Here is a 23,772-nt window from a genome sequence, read left to right on the forward strand (position 1 = left end):
AGTGATTTTCAAAATGCTAGAAAACGGAAATGAAGCGATAAAAAAACAATCTGCTACGACAATGTTGACTGGAAAATGAGTCTTTGATAAGCAACGGGCAGATTAGACACATAGCCATAATTTAAAACATAGATTAGGCGATATTAACGTTAACATTGAAGTGGCCCTGGGCATTCAAGGAGGTAAAAAGGAATTAAGCTTGGGCAGTGAAAGTGTTAATATAGGCCTATATTTTTTCATTCAAACTTCGGCAGACGCTTAATATCACACTCATGTTGGATATCATACATACATTTTAACGATTCAAGGCTTTGTTTCCAGGGGCTTTACAGTAAGTATCTAAGTTTGAATCTGATCCAAATATTATCCTATCATGATCCTAGTGATTATTCTGCAGGGTAAAACAGAGTCTATTCTCTTCGGATCAAATAACAAACTCAGCAAGACCGACGGCTTCTCAGTTACAGTGGGTGACAATATTGTCACAAGGAAAGATGAAATTACATACCTAGGTTCCATCCTAGAGGCAAATCTTTCCTGTGACAAAATGGCATCCAAGGTAATAAAAAAAGTCAACCAACGAACTAGATTCTTGTACCGGATCTCCTCTCTGGTAAACAAGAATACCCTGAAGACTCTGGCAGGAGCACTCATTCAAGGGTACTACGACTATGCTTGCACCTCATGGTACCAAAGCACCTCAAAGGCGCTAAAAACAAGATTACAAACATCACAAAACAAACTGGTCAGACTTCTACTTGACCTTACCCCTAGAACCCACCTCACCCCTGCCCACTTTGACAACCTAGGATGGCTTACAGTAGACGACAGAGTACAGCAACTTGCAATGGGCCTGGTCTACAAGATACACTATACGACTAAGGTACCCATGTACATGTCAAAATACTTCCCAAAGGTCAGTGAATACCACGACCACAACACCAGAGGAAGCTCAACAAATCATGTTAAACCCAGATTCGGCTCAAACAAGGGACTACTAAACACGTTTCGCAATTATGCCACATCAATGTGGAACGCCCTACCCAAAGCTGTAAAGGAATGTGAATCCCTACCCACATTCAAAACCACTTTAAAGCACCTACGGGAGGCTGCAATTCGAAACTGGCCACCGTAAATGTCCAAACCCCCCCACCCCCACCCCCTCCTAATAGACAGTCTCCTCCCCACCGTATGTATATATTCTCTCCCCACCGTATGTATATTTCTCTCCCACCCACCCACCCCCTCCTAATGTACAGTCTCCTCCCCACCGTATGTATATATTCTCTCCCCACTGTATGTATATTTCTCTCCCACCCACCCACCCCCTCCTAATGTACAGTCCCCTCCCCATCATATGTATATACTCTGTCAGGATCTATGGGTAACAGTTGTGGCAATTCCAGGTGTAGGGGTGGCAGAATAAACAACACACAGACAGGTTGCAGTTCCCAAAATCATAGTCTTTATTTTCTATTTAAATAATGATCGCTTGCTGGCGTTAATCTGTCGGCCGGGCGGCGTCTCCGCTCTGTGGCCTCTCGCCTTGCGCTGCTACGGGGGACTGAGAGGAGGCTCCTCGGCTCCGTTAAGTCTCCCCTCCCCAACAGGCGCACCGCGCCGTGATTCGATAATCACTCCTGATGGAACTCTAGTGACAGGTGCTTCCGGAAGCGGACGCCCAAACATGGGCAGCGCCCAGTCATTGGGTCGCCACGTAACGCCCATCAATCACCAAGCCCAGGGGTGGATTGGGGTTGCTACAGTACCCCCCCTCCAGCTCCGACCGTCGGGGAAGAGCGTCCAACGCCCAACAGGCATCCTTCCTGGAGAGGGCGTCTGCGTTGCCATGCGCCACCCCGGACCTGTGGATGACAGAAAAGTTAAACGATTGTAACTCCAGAAACCATCGAGTCACCCTGGCATTGGTCCCCTTTGTCTTGGCCATCCAGACGAGGGGGGCGTGATCCGTCACCAGCATGAAGCGCCTCCCCAGCAGATAATAACGGAGCGTCTCCAGTGCCCACTTAATTGCCAGACCTTCACGCTCCACCGCAGAATAATTGCGCTCGTGTGGCAGTAGCTTCCTGCTCACATACAAGATTGGATGTTCCTCACCCTCCAGCTGCTGGGAGAGGACCGCTCCCAGTCCCACCTCTGATGCATCTGTCTGTACTGTCATCTCCTTGTCGAAGTTCGGGGAGACCAGCACCGGTCCCGAACAGAGGGCCGTCTTGAGGTCCTCGAACGCCGCCTCCGCCTCCGGTGTCCACCTCACCGTGAACGGCCGCCACGCCTGGGTCAGATCTGTGAGGGGAGCAGCGCAAGCAGCGAAGTTAGGGATAAACCTCCTATAATAGCTCGCTAGCCCATTAAATGTCCTGACCTGCTTCTTGGTTAAAGGGCGAGGCCACTCCCTTATCGCATCAATTTTCCTCTTCTGCGGTTTTACATTCCCCCGGCCTATTGTGAACCCCAGGTACTCTGCCTCTTCTAGTCCCAGCCTGCATTTCTTTGGGTTGGCGGTGAGACCCGCCTCCCGGAGGGCACCCAACACCGCTCTCACCTTTTGGAGGTGGGAGTCCCAATCTGACGAATGAATGATAATGTCATCGAGATATGCGGCTGCATAATCCCGATGGGGCCGTAGTACTCTGTCCATCAGCCTCTGAAAGGTAGATGGCACCCCATGCAGGCCAAACGGGAGAACTTTATAGTGAAACAGCCCGTCTGGGGTGGAGAAAGCCGTTTTCTCCCTTGAGGCGGGGGCCAGAGGGACTTGCCAATAACCCTTCGTTAGATCTAGTGTTGTGATGAACCTGGCCTGGCCCAGTCTAGCAATGAGCTCATCCACTCTAGGCATGGGATATGCGTCAAACTTTGAAATGTCATTAAGCTTCCTGAAATCGTTGCAGAACCTGGTTGTTGAGTCGGGTTTCGGCACTAAAACAATAGGACTAGACCACCCCCTATGAGACTCCTCAATTACTCCCATCTCCAGCATGACCCACACTTCTCTTCTTACGGCCTCTCTTTTTGCCTCTGGGATACGATAGGGCTTCAGCTTTACCTTGTCTCCCAGGCTGGTAATAATGTGGTGCTGGGCCAATGTGGTGCGGCCCGGCGTGGCCGAAAACACGTCCCGGTTCTGTTGGACCAGCTCCCGAAGCTCCTGCGTTGGGTCGGGGACAACTGTTCCCCGATGGGAACATCGGCCGCCTCTGCCACCTGCTGCGCAAAAGGGGGGAGAGGGGGGGGCGAGAGCAACACATCCCGGGCATGCCATTTCTTTAACAGGTTAACATGGTATAACTGTCGATGCTTCCTACGGTCGGGCTGGTGGACCTTGTAGTTGACGGGACCCACTTTTTCAATTATGTCGTAGGGTCACTGCCATTTGGCTAGGAATTTGCACTCTGCTGTCGGAACCAGTACGAGGACCCGGTCCCCCACATTAAACTCCCGTGGCTGTGCGCCCCGGTCATAAATACGCTTCTGTGCGTCTTGGGCCTGTTGCATATGTTCTCTCACCACTGGCCAGAGCGCCTTCATCCTGTCTCTCATCACCTGCACATGCTCTATGAGAGACCGGTGGGGCGACGGCTGTTCCTCCCAAATCTCCTTTGCGATGTCCAGGAGACCCCGCGGCTTGCGGGCATAGAGCAGCTCAAACGGCGAGAAGCCAGTGGAATCCTGTGGGACCTCACGCACAGAGAACTTCAGAAAGGGCAACAACTGATCCCAATTCTTCCCATCCTTCTCCATCACCTTTCTTAGCATGCTTTTCAGTGTTTTGTTAAAGCGTTCGCACAGCCCATCCGTCTGTGGATGGTATATGGAGGTTCGCAGCTGTTCCACTTTCATTAGTTTGCACATTTCTTTCATGACCCGCAACATAAAGCACAAGCCCTGATCAGTGAGAATGGAGTCGGCAATTCCCACCCGACTAAACAAATGAAAGAGCTCCCGTGCCACAACTTTGGCCGTCACCGTGCGTAACGGGATGGCTTCGGGGTAACGTGTTGCATAATCTATGATTACCAGTATATACTGGTGGCCTCGGGACGATTTGACTAGTGGGCCCACCACGTCGAGGGCAATTCTTGAGAATGGGGTCTCAATGATGGGCAGTGGGATCAGAGGATTTTTATAGTGTACCTTTGGTGCTGCGCGTTGACACTCTGGGCAGCTCCTGCAGTAGTCCTCTACCGCTCTCTTCATGCCCGGCCAATGGAAACGCGCCTTTATGCGCTCCATGGTTTTGTCCACGCCCAGATGCGCTCCGAGGATATGTGAATGCGCTAGCTGGAGTACAGTGGGAATAAAGAATTTCGGCACCAGCAATAGTTCTTTAACCTCATCATTCTTTTTTACGACTTGGTACAGCTGTTGTCTTTTTATTGCAAAGTGAGGATATGACAGGTTACTCACCCCCTCCACTGGATTTCCATCTACGGTTTTGATATTTGCACGGGCCTGCGTTAGGTTTGGGTCTTCCAGCTGGGCCGTTCCGAACTGACCCGCCAGGTCCCTCCCCACCTCGTCCACCTGGGGGAACTCCGCAAATGGGTCCTCGTCACTGCTATCCGTCTCGGGGCCCGCTTGGGGCTCCGGCGCGTCGTCACCCACACCTGATGCCGTCTCAGTCTCACTCCCCGTTACATTCAGGGGCTCCGGCGCGTCGTCACCCACATCTGATGCCGTCTCAGTCTCACTCCCCGTTACATTCAGAGCACACACCTTTGGCTGACGTAATCCTTTCCTCTTCCTCGGTTTACCCGTGGAGGGTGGGGTGCGCTGGGAGATGACGGCTGAGCACAGCTGGCCAATCAGCAGCGCTACCGGCAGGTTGGGTATCACGCCAGCTGTCATCGAGCAGACCCCCTTGGTGGTTGTCAGGGTGATCTGTGCTGTGGGATACAACTTTGTGTCCCCGTGCACACAGGACACTGACTTGCGGAGCCTCTGCGTCGCAGTGTGCCAAATGGGGCTGAACCAGCGTTATGACACTACCCGAGTCCAGGAGCGCTACTGCATCTTCGTCGTTGACGCGCACGGGTAAAAGTGTCGCTGATGTTTCCTTATGGGCCCAACAGGCTGCGCCATAATTGCACGTCTTTCCGCGGGGGTCTGAAGCTGCCGCCGATGGCATGGACACATCCCGGTCTGGGCAGTTCCACGAGAGATGCCCTGGCTCGCCGCAGTCATAGCAGCGTCTTTGGTCCTGGTCAAACAGCGGTCTTCTTAGGGGTAGTTCGGGATCACCTGCGTTCCCTACCCGGCCCCTTGGGCTGGGCTCGTCGGGACCCCTCCTCATTCTTAGCCGCTCTGGCTTTTCCCCTCACCCCCCTTTGAGTAAGTCCCGCGTTACCTGGTGGGCCTCCACAATATTCACTAGCTGCTCCACGGAGCGGGGGTCCGCCTGACTCGCCTGCTTCTTCGTGTCATAAGGGAGGGCTCTAACAAAGCGGTCCATATCAATCCGTTCCAAGACAGTGGGCCCTGCGGGGTCGGTCATTAGCCAGGCTCGGCTTATGCAGACTAGGTCGTGCATCTGGGAGCGCGGGGAGGCCTGTGCGTCATACACCCAGTCATGGAACCGCTGCGCACGGGACTGCAGACTATGGCTGTAGCGGGCCAAAATCTCCTGCTTTAGCCGGGTGTAGTTCTCGGCTTGCTCCGGTGGCAGGTCCTGGTAGGCCTTTTGCGCATTACCCGACAGGAAGGGGGCCAGCAGTCCCCCCCAGTCGTCCTCTGGCCAGCCCTCCCGGCCGGCGGTGCGCTCAAACGCTAGGAGATAGGCTTCTATATCCTCCTGCTCCGTCAGCTTGGGGATGAAGCGCCCGGGGTTAGGCCGCGTCCCTGCTGGCCCTTCGTCCTGCCGGTGAGAGGCCATCCGCTGGAGCTTCGCGTGGATCATCCCAGTCTGTTTCCTCTGTTCTTGCAGGGCCTCTTCATGCCGGGCCTGTTGTTCCAGGTTCGCCTGTACGAGCTGCTGCACCAGCGCGTCCATGCTTCTTTTCGTTATTATATATTTTTTTATTTCTTTTATTCTACTTCGATAAAGTCTATCGTTGTTTATTCTGCACCCCTTATTGCCAGTAGACTATGCCCGCATCCTCCACCACTGTGGCAATTCCAGGTGTAGGGGTGGCAGAATAAACAACACACAGACAGGTTGCAGTTCCCAAAATCATACTCTTTATTTTCTATTTAAATAATGATCGCTTGCTGGCGTTAATCTGTCGGCCGGGCGGCGTCTTCGCTCTGTGGCCTCTCGCCTTGCGCTGCTACGGGGGACTGAGAGGAGGCTCCTCGGCTCCGTTAAGTCCCCCCTCCCCAACAGGCGCACCGCGCCGTGATTCGATAATCACTCCTGATGGAACTCTAGTGACAGGTGCGTCCGGAAGCGGACGCCCAAACAGGGGCAGCGCCCAGCCATTGGGTCGCCACGTAACGCCCATCAATCACCAAGCCCAGGGGTGGCTTGGGGTTGCCACACAGTACTGTATATTTGCATATCGTATATGTCACAAATGTAACAGTACTAAATACCTGTATGTCATGTATGTCCCTATGCCATAAATGTCATGTATGTTGTGTATGTCATAAATGTCACTATGAATTGAAAATGGGGGACCCTGATGTAAACAAGACAAACGTCTTTCTCTGGTCTGCATCCCCTTAACACTTTGAGCGCCACGCCGGGTTTTCCTTTTTACCCGCTGAATGCCACCATCGGCGCCAATGTTAACGTTAATATCGCCTAATCTATGTTTTAAATTATGGCTATGTGTCTAATCTGCCCATCGCATTAGCAAAGACTATTTTCCAGTCAGTGCTGTCAAGGCAGATTGGTTTTTTATCGCGTAATTTCCGTTTCAGAGCATTTAGAAAAGCCCCCGTTTTGAAATAAAAAACAGCCCATTCCGGGGCATTCCATGAAAATCGCCTTTAACTGGAATATTCCACAACGTTGATATTCGTCTGCCTTTTTATGAATCGTTTTCAAATAAACGCCAGATGATCAATATTATACGTGCACGCAAGCACATTCGGGCCACGCACGGATAATCGCTGCGTTGATTTCCTCTTGGACTTTTACAGTGAAACCGAAAGAGGACATTTCACAAAACAGCTTATAACTTCATCATACTTACTCTGATTATCCTAACACTGATAACATAGAGTCCTTACCTGCCATCAGATGGTATCCAACTGGTATATTCCAATTCCTGATCACCATTCAAAAAAATCGATAAGTGTATAGATCCAACGCGATACAGTAGAACTCCATGATCAGCGGGGATCTGAGGCTCCAGAATGAACTGTGGTAAGCCCGGCTGCATCAGTGGACTGGAAAATGTGGAGTACCGGATTTTTTTCCCCATTCATTTTCATTGAGTCCATTCCAAAATCCCTTATGTCATCTGGGAGACGACAGGGGGCGCTTTTTTCCACAATGATCGCCGGCGCCGCTCGGCTATACTCGGGTAGGCTCGGGTGATGCAATATGATTTCAGATCGCTAAAAAAGAAAAGAAAAAAATCCGAGAAATCTCGTGAGTGGCTTTCAACCATCATCATCATTAGGTGGCTTCTTCGTTCCGAAGGTTGCCTATCACTCTCCAACCCATTCTGTCCCCACTTCTTCTCTCCAACTCCGTGACTCCGCCTCTCACTCCACTCCAATCACAGACGTCGTCTACCCAGCCTCTTCTTGGTCTTCCACTTCCTCTCTTTCCATCCACCTTCCCCATCACCACCTTCTTGAACATCTCCCCGCTGGATCCTCTCAGAACATGCCCGCACAACTCCATCTTTCTCTTTTTCAACCTCTCCAGCAACTGTCCTCCTTGCATATCCGCTCTTCTCAGTACCTCCTCATTCTTGATCTTATCCTTCCATGTTATCTTCAGCATCTTCCTCAGTGTCCACATTTCAAAAGAGTCTATCATCCTCTTTGCCTCTTCATTCAGCGTCCATGCTTCTGCTCCGTATGAAAAGACTGACATAACATACGTTTCCAAAATCCTGGTCTTCGTTTTCCAACTTATGTTTCTTCTCAATAATTCTTTATGGTTCCAGAATGCGCCCTTTGCAATTCCGGTTCTTCTCTTAACCACCTATTAATAAACCCGAGTATTCTCGTGTGTGGCACGGAAAGTGTTAACAATTGTGTGTATTGAGCCGTACTGTATTGTACCCATTCTGCAATCTGTTAAATAAAGTTTCCATTCATTCATTCATTCATTCATTCATTCATTCATTCATTCATTCATTCATTCATTCATTCATTCAGATTTTGATTTAAAGGAACACGCCAACTTTTTGGGAAATTTGCTTATTTGCCATCTACCCTGGAGTTAGACAAGCAGATACATACCCTTTTCTTCTTTGTGCATGCATTAGGCTTAGGGAACAGCCCCACCGTTAGCCTAGCTTAGCGTCATTCACTGGAAGTAGGTGTGCCAGTGTAGCCTAGTTCCCAACACGAAAGCCCTGTTGTTTTTTGAAAAACTGGGCTTTTGAGGGGATGAAATCACTGCGCCCAGGCAGCAGTGGTTCAGCAAAAAAGAAATCGGAGAAAACGAAAATGTCTAATTATTTGTTTTTATTTCTCCAGGTGGTAAATACACAGGTCACAACATGTTTACAGGAAAGTATTGGAGTTGTATTTTGAGTGTATTTCGTGACTGTTGGGAACTAGGTTACACTGGCACACCCAGGGCCGTCTCAGGGGGTGTGCGAGCAGTGCGGTCGCACAGGGCCTCGCGGGAAGGGGGGCCTCGAAAAAAAAATATTTTTATTTTTTTATTTTTTTAACTTTTTTTTTTAATTTTTTTTTTTTCCGAGGCCCCCCTTCCCGCAAGGCCCTGTGCGACCGCACTGCTCAAGGTTTTGCTTATATGCTTATATATTTCACATTAGACACGTTTGTAGAATGTGTCTGACTTGTTCCTGGCTCTGCGGCTCTGCAGATACACTATTGGAGCTCTGAGGCTCTGCAGCAGATATACTATTGGTTTCAATGAGGGGAGGGGTTACAGGTAAAGTACAGTCGGCCAGCGTGCATCTGACTATTTCGCGCGTGCAGCATTGGAGGTTATGCCAGCCAAGACGAAGAGGACGGTCGTTCGGCAGATGGACTGAAGATGAAAGTTGTTGCATGTTAGAAAGTTCAGTCAGGCTAGCCATGTCGGCTTAGCTAAAGGCAGGTACAGCTAGTTAGCTTTAGCTATCGAGTGCTAACGTGTGGTTCAGTCGGGATAGCCATGTCGGCTAGTAGCTTAGCTAAAGGCTAACTAGCGTTAGCTAACGCTAGCTATCGAGTGCTAACGTGTGGTTCAGTCGGGCTAGCCATGTCGGCTAGTAGCTTAGCTAAAGGCTAACTAGCGTTAGCTATGTTAGCGAGTGCTAACGTGTGGTTCAGTCGGGCTAGCCATGTCGGCTAGTAGCTTAGCTAAAGGCTAACTAGCGTTAGCTAACGCTAGCTATCGAGTGCTAACGTGTGGTTTAGTCGGGCTAGCCATGTCGGCTAGTAGCTTAGCTAAAGGCTAACTAGCGTTAGCTAACGCTAGCTAACTAGGCATGGCAACAACCAGGACCACCTGAAGCTTTTTAAGAAGGAGGTGATGAACTACAGACAGACGAGGCACGAGAACGTGGTCCTCTTCATGGCGGCCTGCATGGCTCCACCCCACCTGGCCATCATCACCAGGTGAGAGAGGGGAAAACAAACGCACGTCACAAATGATGGATTCAGTTCACCTCCAGCTGTGTTCTGAGCTGTGTTCTGAGATGTGTTCTGTGTTCTGAGCTGTGTTCTGTGCTGTGTTCTGAGATGTGTTCTGTGTTCTGAGCTGTGTTCTAAGCTGTGTTGTGTTCTGAGCTGTGTTCTGAGCTTATATAGTGCTTTTACTAACTATACTCTCTTGCTCTCTCTCTCTCTCTCTCTCTCTCTCTCTCTCTCTCTCTCTCTCTCTCTCTCTCTCTCTCTCTCTCTCTCTCTCTCTCTCTCTCTCTTGCTATATGATGACTGTACCATGCCCAGCCTCGGGCAGCGCTATTATTTAAGAATATGTTGACTGTATGAAAAAAAAAGAAATAATATAAATTTAATTTTTTTTATCTTTAGGGGGGAGGGGGGGGGGGCTCGCGTTTAAATCTTGCACAGGGCCTCGCATTTCTCCCAGGCGGCCCTGGGCACACCAACTAGGCTAGACTGATAAACCAAGTAAGCGCTGCCGCCTAAAAAAAAAAAGAACGATGGGTCGTTTTCTTGGAGAGGAACGGAGCCAAAAGATCCGGCTCCCTTCAAAGAGCTGTAACTCTCATCACCACCGTGATCTTTCTTATACCGATTCCCCGATTTGTCCAACAACAACAACCCGTATCTGTTTACAATGTCTTCACCGCCTTGGCCACACAAACGCCCCAAATCAAACGGTGTTATCTTTCTGCATCTAAGGTGGGAACCGAAACTGCTTAAAGTGCTGGCAGGCCTGCAGTACCTGCTCTGTTTCCCAGAGCCGTCTGGGAGAGTGGAGGTGAAGGCTGTTGGTGAGGTCTAACTCACAGGCGATGTTCCCTCAATCCCAACCACTAACCTTCATTATGATACCTGAGACCCACATGTCCCTTTCAAAGCATCTGGAGTCAGGGCTGTGCGAGGCCCGCTCTCCAGTGGAACACAGTATATAAAGATCATCAAAGTCAAAGTTTATTGTACATTTTCTATTGCGCAGAAAGTTGAAATTACATTTCCCTCATTTCCACAGTGTATATACAAAGATGTAAACATAGACAATATAAACAACAAAAGTAAAATTGTAAGACACAATATACAGGACTGCAAGATATGTACAATATATACAATAAATTTGTATGAGCTTAGTGCAAATTAAAAAAAAAGTTTGCAGCAGTAGTAGGCTACTGAGTAAAGTAAGGTGTGTGTGTGTGTGTGTGTGTGTGTGTGTGTGTGTGTGTGTGTGTGTGTGTGTGTGTGTGTGTGTGTGTGTGTGTGTGTGTGTGTGTGTGTGTGTGTGTGTGTGTGTGTGTGTGAGTGCAATGTGTCGTCAGTGGGGGGGTTTCTAGTCCTGGGACATATTGAGAGAAAACGGTGCTTTTTCAATGTATGTGATGTATAGATTGGGGAGAGATGACCACAGCTAAAACGGTGATTGAAATGTGCATGGAAGACGGTGACGGTGGTGGAACCAGTGATTTCACAGGCACAGGCCGCGTCAGCGAGGGTTTTGTTATGAATTCCTTAGAAGAACATCTGAGATTAGAGTGTACTGTCTCCCAGGAGGGAGAGAGGTTCATCTTAATGCAACAGTGAATGAAACTTTAATGTGTGAAAGGTTAGCAGTCGTCATGACAGCATGTCGCATGACAACCAGGAGAGGGGCGGGGGGCCGTCGTTGCTACGACGAAGACCTATAAGTCGAACGGTGTTTCCGGGTAGGGCAGACTAAAATCTGACTGAGACTGGGAGGGAAGGAACCAGGAGAGACTCTTCCTCCTCCACCACGGAGGGGGGGGGGAAGGGAGAATGCCACATCATCATTACAGTAGCTTCGGCTAACACGAGGAGGGTTTCAGGCTAACGACCAGGCCTGACCACTATTGGACATAACAGCAAAGGGACAATAGAACACACCGAAAGATCATTAGAATAGACTCTTCAAGGACGATACAATTTGATAACATCTGATTAGGAGGTTCTGTTTATAGCAATAAAACAACGCTTTTCCTCACAAGGTATTTCACGGTGTCGAAGTGTCGAATTCTTACGGAGGTGGAATTATTATGGTTTATGGATTGCACTAACGGGGGGAGATAAGGATCTTATCTACCAGTATCGGAGACGTCAGGACCATTAAAAGTACACAACGCAGAGGAATTGGATGGAGAGCCAAACAGACGAAGACGTGATACTGGCCAGTTTGATCAGAATCTTACAGTTGGTGCCGTGACCCGGATTTGCAAGAGATTAAAACAATGGGAACAGTTGGTTGTTGATGACAGCCAGAAAGCAAGAGATAAGAACAACGGATAAAGACTTTTTCAATAATGGGGCGACAGTGGACAACAGTCATCAATGTGTGGGAGAATCATGATCGAAGCAAGGCCGGCCAGCCCTGGGAGAGAGCGGCGAGTCGAGCGGTCAGGAGGCGAACCAGCGCTGTAGGGGAAACAGCGCTCCGATCAAAAATGTGAGTTCACTGTGCACACGGTTGTTTTGATCTTTTATAGCCAAATAAAAACAAACAGATAGTGAATCCGTAAACGTAAACATTTCTAGTTTGACACAGAGAGAGAATGCCAGCTGTAATAATAATGAGCAGAGAGCCATGGTGAAAATCAAGGGTGTTATCTACAGAGAATGAAAAGCAAATGAGGCAGGCTGCACAGTTTTGGTTTAAGGAGGGTAAATGCGAGATGAGGAAAGGGGGGGGGGGGGGGGCGCTTGAATCAGATCGAAAAATTGTTATGGCGGGACTGTTTTCATAACAGAAGGAAAGTCGAAAGGAGATTGTACCAGTGTGTATTATGTCCGATCAGGCAAGAGTATTAGTCTGAGAAAGCGTCCCCTGATAATGGATAGGAAAGAGAGGAAAAACAGCGGTGTTTTCAGGCCTTGGAAGGAAGGGCAGCGGCCGTTTGTTGAGAGAGTAGCCATTTGCACCGAGTCAAAATGGCCGCAGAGCCACGAGGGGTTTAGAATCAGGAAGTGACACGTCACCTACAATCCTCTAGACTGAGTTTTGGCCGCCATCTAGGGGGGCAGTGGGATAATACAGGCAAATGGAGGAGTAGGTCGCCACCTAGGGGCGGAGGGGGGGGGGGGGGGGGGGGGTAGTGCTGGGGAGTTTCCATTACCCATAGGGGAATATTTAGAGTTTAATTCAATTAAGGAGTTTAATTGCGGAGGGGGGGGGGGTAGTGCTGGGGAGTTTCCATTACCCATAGGGGAATATTTAGAGTTTAAGTTAATTAAGGAGTTTAATTTTTTCAAGATTACCAACTGCTTGTGTGTATACACGGTGGTGTATGTAGAACTTTGTAAAGGAACTCAAAGTGTGGTATAGAGCGACGGGACAGCTCCAGGGCGACGGTAGACAGCCCCGTAGGATATAGAGCGACGGGACAGCTCCAGGGCGACGGTAGACAGCCCCGTAGGGTATATAGAGCGACGGGACAGCTCCAGGGCGACGGTAGACAGCCCCGTAGGGTATAGAGCGACGGTGACAGCTCCAGGGCGATGGTAGACAGCCCCGTAGGGTATAGAGCGACGGTGACAGCTCCAGGGCGACGGTAGACAGCCCCGTAGGGTATAGAGCAACGGTGACAGCTCCAGGGCGACGGTAGACAGCCCCGTAGGGTATAGGGCGACGGACAGCTCTGTTGTATGTTAGATGATAGTACGAGTACGTATGTGAGTTAGGAGCAGGGAACCAACCTGCTCTGTTGTATGTTAGAGCGATGCTCGGTTGTATGTTATGATCATAATAATAAGATCGATATACAGGTTAATTAAATAAGTTTAATTATGAAATAAGAGGGAGTTCGATCTCCAGTGGGGCCTTCTCACACCTAATAAATAGGCAGAGTCTTGAGGGGACACGTCACCAGAAAGAACTGGCGCGCGCTGGGGGTCACCCGTGGGACAAACGTAGAGCGCCGAGTGGGTATCGTTTAGCTGCTGGTGTCACGCCGGAAGACAACAAAACAGGGAACAGCCCTGTAGGATTAGATATGGGTGTTGAGAAGGTGGGGGACTAATAGAGAACAAATAGCGCCATGGGCTGTAGGACACTCACACCGTCCAACAGTCTGAAAGGGTGTGGCCATGGCAGGGGCTTGCAGAGGAAAAAAATATATAGAGAACGAGCTGCAGGCCCAAAGCCACGGTAGACTAATAGAAAACACAGGGTTGAGTGTACAGAAAGACTGCCGGTGTTGTGTTTCTGCTTTCAAGGGGGGAATGACACCGACAGCGATGGAGATGGCCAGGAGACAGACTGGAGGAGGAGGAAGCCGCAGGGGCCAGGCACCGCAGCCTGGTACACAGATGATCCACGACGAGAGGGAGGAGACGGCGGCGGTGGAGATGAGCCTCAACCAAGATGACCGACAGGGCGGAGATGACCGACGGGGCGGAGACGGCCGACGAGGCGGAGTCCAGTGGTCGCAGGCGGTGTTGCCCAGGGGAGAACGAGGCGGACATCGGAGGGGCCTTCCCGGCGGAGACGCTGTTTAGAGAGCGTTTTGAAACAACAGAGCACGGGCGGTGAATCATGGACAAGCAGGGACTTCCTTTCAGAGTCAATCAGGAGATCGAGAGACGAGACAACAGCGAGAAGTCCTGTGTTCATTGATTAGGAGTATGAGATATAAATGGAGGATTCATATATAAGATATATGTATAGAAGGATATATATATATATAGAAGGTAGATAAGAGGGAGAACAGTAGAACAACAGGATATAATTATTGGGAGCAGACAGGGGGGCTCCAATGGTTATGAGTCGTTGGATGTTGTTGGTTTTGGTGGTCAGTTTCGGTTCCCTTTGTGCACGAAGGGGGGCGCAAACAGACATCAGGCAGCAGGATCACTGGGTTGACCGTGGGCCGTCTTCGTTTCTTGTGCACGAGAGACGAGGTTGGTTTACTTCAACCACAGGCTATTTTTGGCATAATTAATTGAAAAACCAAATAATGATTTATGATTCTGAAGGGGTGATAAGAATCAAGGGGGGATTGAGAGAAAACGGTGCTTTTTCAATGTATGTGATGTATAGATTGGGGAGAGATGACCACAGCTAAAACGGTGATTGAAATGTGCATGGAAGACGGTGACGGTGGTGGAACCAGTGATTTCACAGGCACAGGCCGCGTCAGCGAGGGTTTTGTTATGAATTCCTTAGAAGAACATCTGAGATTAGAGTGTACTGTCTCCCAGGAGGGAGAGAGGTTCATCTTAATGCAACAGTGAATGAAACTTTAATGTGTGAAAGGTTAGCAGTCGTCATGACAGCACGTCGCATGACAACCAGGAGAGGGGCGGGGGGCCGTCGTTGCTACGACGAAGACCTATAAGTCGAACGGTGTTTCCGGGTAGGGCAGACTAAAATCTGACTGAGACTGGGAGGGAAGGAACCAGGAGAGACTCTTCCTCCTCCACCACGGAGGGGGGGGGGAAGGGAGAATGCCACATCATCATTACAGTAGCTTCGGCTAACACGAGGAGGGTTTCAGGCTAACGACCAGGCCTGACCACTATTGGACATAACAGCAAAGGGACAATAGAACACACCGAAAGATCATTAGAATAGACTCTTCAAGGACGATACAATTTGATAACATCTGATTAGGAGGTTCTGTTTATAGCAATAAAACAACGCTTTTCCTCACAAGGTATTTCACGGTGTCGAAGTGTCGAATTCTTACGGAGGTGGAATTATTATGGTTTATGGATTGCACTAACGGGGGGAGATAAGGATCTTATCTACCAGTATCGGAGACGTCAGGACCATTAAAAGTACACAACGCAGAGGAATTGGATGGAGAGCCAAACAGACGAAGACGTGATACTGGCCAGTTTGATCAGAATCTTACAATATGAAGCTGTCTTTCAGTCTGCTAGTCCTAGCTCGGAGGCTCCTCATCCCTCCTGTACAAGTAATTTACTGTATATGAATGCAAATGCAACATCCACTGTAAGCTGGATAGAGTTTAGCATCCTAGTACAGTATGTACCACCAAGCCACTAAACCACTGTAGTATTACAATACAATGTGCATGTAATGCAAGTGATTAATTAAACCCCACTGTAGCTGGAATGTAAGTGATGATCAATTCAATTACACATACTGTACACACACATACACACACACACACATGCATGTGCAAATGCACACACATACACTGGAGTGAGACTCGCATTGGACTTCCTTTGTGAAAACAGACCAAGTATTTTCAAAAGGAGAGACCAATTAGTATTTGATATCACTGTTGGAGCCCTTTGCAATTTGTCTTCATGGAGCTCTTGTGTTTTTACCCAAACACAATAATGTCCAAGGCTTGCTGGCGGCCATGAGAAACATAATACAAGCTCAAAGCACATTCTTGAGGATTATCTTTCTCATTCAATCTTTTTTAATAAGCAAAATTTAAAAAAAAGAAAGAAAAAAAACGTACAGAGCTTTGTTCACTGAAACGATGGGCAGATTTCAGAGGTTTAGAGGTTGTGTCCTATGAGGTATAGCTCTCAATACATTCTCTTGACTTTGGTGACAGCAGCTTTGATGGAGCTCTCACACAATAGCTCCCTCCCCACTTCCTGGTCTACTCTGGTCAGAGGATACATGTCAGCACTGTAACATCACACTCAGAACTATCACTTCCACTCTCCACAGGTCACATACCTTAGTAATGGTTCTGGATGTGTAATAGTTTCACCCTCTCTATACCACAGAGAGGGAGTGTGTGTCTGTGTGCGTGTTTGTGTGCATGTGTGTGTGTGTGTGTGTGTGTGTGGGGGGGGGGGTGCATGTATATGTGTGTGTGTGTGTGTGTGTGTGTGTGTGTGTGTGTGTGTGTGTGTGTGTGTGTGTATGTGTATGTGAAGGTGGGAAGGCATTAATACATGTCATTAGAGAGTTAGATACATAGAGGGTGAGAGAGAGAGAGAGAGAGAGAGATAATAGAAAAGAAAAAAAAAAAGAAAAGAAAAGAAAAGAAAAGAAAAGAAAAGAAAAGAAAAGAAAAGAAAAGAAAAGAAAAGAAAAGAAAAGGGAAGAGAAGAAGTCATGAAGGAGAGGTCCACCAACATGGAGACGTATGGGATCATCTGCCCATCATACACATTCCTGACTGACACGCTCACAAAGCACCATTGTGCTGAGATGAATCTGACTCATATCCTCGCTGTGAGCTGGCTACCTGCACATGCACGCACACACGCATACATACATACACACACACACACACACACACACACACACACACACACACACACACACACACACACACACACACACACACACACACACACACACACACACACACACACACACACACACACACACACACACACACACACACACACACACACACACACACACACACACATTTGGCCTTGAGCCATTTACATTGTGTGGAGTTACAGGATGACAGCTTTAATACTAGCTGTAAATGATTCTCCACCGTATAGGGAAGAGATGGGGGAGGGGTACAGGGTTAGATGACAGACGGATCACAATGGAGAGGTGTGAACTTCAAAAGATGAGATGAGAGGAGGAGGACTGGGGTTATATGGTGGCTTTTTACTGTCATGTGACGCTACCTGCAGTTGTATGGTATAAAGTGTGTGTGTGTGTGTGTGTGTGTGTGTGTGTGTGTGTGTGTGTGTGTGTGTGTGTGTGTGTGTGTGTGTGTGTCTGTACATTAATGTTCTCACGTGTGCGTGGCATAGTTTACTACTCTTTTTCTTTGCAGCTACCCACACCTGTTAAGTATTCACACCTGTCAGTACCTCACATATCAGCCCTGGCATTGAATGTCTTCAAACGCGTGGAGAACAGAGACCAACATCAGAGCAGAAATGTACCCATTGTTTTGCTTGTATGGTGAAGGATATACGCAGCCAGCCCTATGGCTTCTGTTCCTCTGAAGGGACCATACAGGTATGGTGATAAACCTAGCTTAATTCTATCTCCAGATCGTGCTAACAAAAGAGGTAGCCTCTTATCAAAGAAATCGACGCTCGCGTCATTGGGCCAGAAAGGAGCTACGAGAAGCGTTGAGTTTGTGAACGTAAATGAGGAAGTACGCACTGTTATGGAAATTATTAAGGACAAAGGATGAGCTGTGTAATCATTCTGAGTCGAGTTATTAAAAATAGAAACATAGTTTATTTCTCTGTGGCCACAGGGAGAAGTGATCAGTTTACAATCAGAGACTTCATGTTCACACACAAGCGTCTGACCAGAAAGTGACCAAGAGCTCTGGTCAGACGTACATTAATACACAATTGAAAGACGTAACACTAGACATTCAGATATGACTGAAAATTAAACAAAGTCTGCCCAAAGGAGAACCAGCCTTGGCTAGGCGGTGTTGTTCGCCATGTCCCTAACTGGAATGCTAAACAACCTTGCTAGAAAAGGAAAAGATTAGGTCAAAAGTCATCCTCTCTCTCCACACCTCGGAGTCCTTAAAGGAACAGTCGAATATGTATGATATTTCAACACAGATCTATAATGACATGATAATATTGCCACGACAGCACGCAGAGAAAGAGAAAGATTTTCTAAGGAGCTACCTCTTTCTTATCACTACCGGGAGATCATTTTTAGGTTTCATATATACATGGTTTATCACCATAACGTTTGCATACCTTTCTTTTTTAATGTAAAAAAGTAAGCTAATCTCAGGAAAATGGTCAGGGGTAATATATAAGATATTTGTGTGCTGATTAGTAAACGGGCCAAAACTCATGGTCTGGTCCTTTAATTACAACAGGTGTGTTGAAGTAATACAGAAGAAGTCTTTTCCCTCTAACTAAACACGTACAGGTGTGTTGAAGTAATACAGAAGAAGTCTTTTCCCTCTAACTAAACACGTACAGGTGTGTTGAAGTAATACAGAAGAAGTATTTTCCCTCTAACTAAACACGTACATGTGTGTTGAAGTAATACAAAAGAAGTATTTTTCCTCTAACTAAACACGTACAGGTGTGTTGAAGTAATACATAAGAAGTGTTTTCTAAACCGAACATGTAACTGTGTTACGCATGTGCTGAGAAATATTGATAGCAGCAGAATTTTAAACTGTGTTTAATTTTTAATTTTTTTTAACACATCTGTGTTTAGTCAGTGGCAACAGATGGAGTGTTATTTCAACACATCTGTTTTAAGAGTGAGTCCATGCTGGCTTCCTCCCTGTTGACAGAGTCACCTGGGGAGCGACAATAATTTGTTCATGACGACAAGGTTCCTCTCTTTAGCCTTTGGCGTGGTTTATTATTCACATCATTACTTGTCTTGTGAGAGGCGACGGAGGAAGAGACAGAGGGGGAGGTAACAACTCATTTTATACCTCTTACCTGACGTCAGCATCAATAGCTATGTCCCCTTGTGCCTATAGCGCCCTCTTGTGGAAACAGTTAAGCAGTTACATGCAATCGTATATAACACATAACCTCAACACTCCCACTTACGGCTGTCGTGTATACTGTACAACTTTTTCAAAAACATCTTTCAAAGAAAATAATACAGTTCAGAACATCAAAAAGAATATGGCAGTCAATATTACATAACAGGCAATATTTACACACCAAACATGGCCTCTGCAAATCTTCTCAATTTGAGTTTGGAGACAGGCTTTGTCATAGCATCTGCTACCATGTCGTCTGTAGGACAATAAACAAGTGTCATCCTTTCTTCTCTGATGACAGATAGGTCAAATAAATGAGGCTACCTACTTCTTCTCTGTACATTTTTACATCTGTCCATTTCTGAGCATCCTCTTGGTAGTCTAGTTTTTGATCACATGGTGTTTCCCTTGTTCTACATTCTTGCATGTCAAAACGTTTCAGGATCTTTTCCACATATCTCTTCTGGGATATTTTTACACAACTGGCAGACTGTTCGAAGTCCATGCCTAGAAAATGCTTTAACCTGCCTAGGTCTTTCATTTTGAATCTGGTGGAGAGCATACTTTTCACCTGCTCTAGGTTTCTAGTGTTGTCCGCTGCGATGATTAAATTATCCACCCAAATCACAATTATCACTTTTCCTGACTCTTTTGACTCCCTTGAGTAAACACAGGGGTCTACTGGGTTCTGTAGGAAGTGATCTTCAATGAGACATGTATTAAGCATCTCGTTCCAATTTCGCCCAGACTGTTTCAGGCCGTAAATGGATTTTTCTAGCTTACACACTAGCTTCTCTCCTTTCTTCTCGTAACCTTCAGGTTGTTCCATATATATCTCCCTATCTATGGGTGCGTGCACGTAGGCTGTCTTCACATCCATCTAGTGTCAAATCAAACTGTCCTCAGCTGCTTTCTGCATCACTACCCTTACACTGGTCAGATTGGCTGTGGGGGAGAATGTTTCACCGTAGTCTATCCCCTCCCTCTGACTGTAACCTTTAGCTACAAACCTGGCTTTGTACTTGTCGTGGCCTTCAATACCCTCCTTGATTGAGTGCACCCATTTTCCTCCCACTGTCTGTCTGCCCTCTGGTAACTTGGTTAGAGTAAAGGTGTGGTTGTCCTCTAGGGACCTCATCTCCTCATCCATTGCTCTCTCCCATTTTCTTGACTCAGGGGACACCATGGCCTCTTTAAAAGTCTGAGGTACTCCACTCACTACTCTGTAGCAGTAATCAATGCTGGTAAGTGTACTGTCATCCTCGTCACTTTCTCTCTGGGCATAGTCTTTCAGATACTTTGGGGGTTTGTGTTCCCGTGAGGGATACCTCCCACTGCATGAGGCACGTGACGTCACCCTCGGGTGCTCCTCGTCTGTCTGTACGACTGTGCTCAGTACACTAGGCTGAGGTGTCTCTCTTTCTTCACACATTACTCTGGAGTCCAGCTCTGGCTCCTCTGTCTGTGTCTCGTTCTCACATGTTGTCTTTGTGACAAATTTGACTAGCCTGCGTTTTTGCACTTTCCCTTTACCGGGATAATAGACTAGAAAAGCGGGGCTTCCTTTGTCGTGCCCTACAAAGAGTCCTTTTTCACATCTGGACTCGAGCTTTCCTCTGTCCTGCTGGTAAGCATAACACACTGACCCAAATTTTTGCATTCTGGCTAGATTATACTTCTTTCCTTTCAGTGCTGTATACGGGGTGGTGCCTGTGTGCTTATTAAAACACCTGTTCCTGGTGTAAGCGGTTTCTTGTACCGCATAATGCCAGGCATAGACTCTTAGGTAAGTTACCATCTATCAGCTTACACCTAGCCATTTCGAAAAGAGTACGTCCTTCCCTCTCTGCTACCCCGTTCTGGTGCGGGGAGTAAGGACATGACGTCTCGTGTCTTATCTTGTTCCTTCTCAACAGTGATTGGAACTCTCTATTTGTGAACTCTGTTCCGTTGTCGGACCTCAAGCATCTTATGTTGCCATAAGGGGCTACATCTGCAAGGAATTTCTCCGTGGCCTGGAATGTGTCACTCTTTGCTTTGAGAAAGTAAACAAACACTGCCCCTGTACACACATCTGTAAAAGACTGTACATATTTAAAGCCACCTATGGACTCGTTGCTTACTGGACCGGCTAGATCTGTGTTAACTAGCTCAAGTGGTACCTTTACTTTTTCCATGGGACGTCTGTTCCTTGATTGAGTGAACTTCCCCTTTATACACACTTCACATTCTTTGTTCGGTCTATGCTTTTCACCGTTAATGTTCATGCCTTCTGTCACTGCTTGCAGTTTCAGTAAATCCTCATAATTACAATGACCCATGATCTCATGCCATGTCTGGATATCATGACTGACAGTCACATTACACATATCGTTATCATTACACTCTGTTTGTAGATAATACATTCTCTTGTACACCTCTATGTTAAATCGCGTACCGTTAGGCTCTACAAGAACATCTTTACCTTCATTTAAGAACACTTTGGCACCGTTTGCAGTAGCAGATTTGACAGAGAATAGTTCTTGTGGGAACGAGGGTATGTAGAGAGCGTTCTTTAACGTCACCGTACACCGGCGCCCCTCACTGTCTATGAGGCATACCTGTGCGTCTCCTCTCCCCTGCGCCAACCCGAATGTGCGCTTCCCGTCTGCCAGCTCCATGCTGTATCTCTCCGGCTCGAAGGTGTTGTCAAAGTTCTTGAATCGATTCCTGTTGTTGATGATGTGGGACGACGCACCTGTGTCCACGATCAGTCCCTTCCTTTGGACCTGCTGCTGCTGCGTTGACTGGGTGACGTACTGTACGTTGTCTGCGCCCCGAAGATGGAGTCCTCTCGTCCCGCTGCTCTCTGGGCGTCGTCTCGACTCGCCTCACGTCCACCGTTGCCGCCATCTTGTCCACAGCCGCCATCTTGTCCATGCGCGTACAGAGCGCTCTGGTCATGTTTCTTTCTGCACGCTTTGTCTGTGTGCCCCGTGGATTTACAGAAGCTACACCAAACAGTCTTTGTGCAGTTATCTTTCCGGTGCCCGTTTTCTCCGCATCGCCAACACGCCAGCTCCTTCGGGGATCTGGTCTTCTCTCTCTGTGCCGCCCGGGCCTTCAGCACCCTCTCTCCCGCCTCCGCGGCGACTGGGTGTGTGTCTTCTGAGGCCTCAAAGTTCCGCAGCTTGGCCTTGAACTCCCCCATGTCCGCTGAACCGTGTGTCACCAGTAGTGTGAACGGTTTGTACATCTCCGGTAGTCCTCTCATAATCATCGCCATCATTAGTCCATTGCTCGGTGCTTCTCCTGCACTCTTAAGCGCCGTAATGATCTGTTCAGCTCTGATGACGTATTCGGTCACAGTCTCGATGTGCGCTTTCTTCAGCGCGGTCAGAGTTATGTAGAGGGATACGATCCGGCGTCAGGTGCAAACTGCTCCGTGAGCCAACTGCGCTGACAGATATCAGGAGCAAAGTTAGTATCTCATCCATGCAATATCTTTAGTGAATGGCTCGCAAAGACAGAGCAGATACCGCTCGCAAATAGCACACAGTTAAGGGTGCTATTACCACCGCGCAATCCATTCTTTGTGAATTCACCCCTCTGTGTGAAAAAGTGACGGTTCCGGCAACGTCTGGTCAGTTCTGTAGAGTCAAAACACCTAATGGAGAGGAAAACCTCTATCAGTGGTTTGTTGTTCTTAGTTTAACATCCAGCCATATACATGCAGGTTAACTGGGGAGTGATGGTGCATTGAAGGGCCCCCAGGTGAGTAGACCTCTACATCCATAGTGGGGAAGAAGGCTGGTAGATGGAGGACAAGGTTAGATGATGGAACTTGTGGAGGAATCCCTTTTGGTTGCCCCAAACAATAGCTTAAATCTCAGACCTTGGGTGAGAGCCAAGGGGCACTACAGCCCCCACCCCTCTAAGTGTCCCCTTCACCCCTCAGTGTTCTCTTAGCTGGCCAGGATGAAAGCACTCCCCTTAGGGTGCTTTCTCACTCACCATTGGGGTCAAATCAGCTCCGTTCCATCTCGTTCCGTCTTTGGGTGCGAACTCCCCCCCCCTCTCCCCCCTCTAGTTTGTGTACACACTTCAGTCTTGGTTCGCTCCGGGTTCTGTTTACGGTTTGCGTTTTGAGCGTGTGCTTGCTGTAGGCGATGATGTCACACTCGAACGTCAACAAAGGAAGGAAGAGTTGGTGGAGACTGGATGCTGATATAAAAGAAACAAATAACCAATAAATATGAAGTTATATTTGAACCTCTGTTGTCAAGCCTTGTCAATATAACCCACCCCCTTTTCTCACGAATGGAACTGGTGTTGTGGAGTCCGCTTTTGAGCGTTTTCCAGGGCTAACGCTAAGCTAACGGCTAACGCTAGTTAGCTTAGCCTATTACTAGTAACATCAATTTTTTTTTGTATTTTATTTTTTTATTATTTTTTAAACAAACACATAAACAAACATGACAACACACAATAGGATATACAAATACACATATGCTCCAGCTCGTACCCCCCTCTCCCGGACCCCCCATTGGATAATCCAACCATTATAATTTGTTCCTAACCAGACACTACCATTATATGCTGGCTTTTATTCTCTCCACCACTTCTA

Source organism: Notolepis coatsorum (genome assembly GCF_963971535.1).
Source record: "Notolepis coatsorum genome assembly, chromosome: 20".
Taxonomy (NCBI): domain Eukaryota; kingdom Metazoa; phylum Chordata; class Actinopteri; order Aulopiformes; family Paralepididae; genus Notolepis; species Notolepis coatsorum.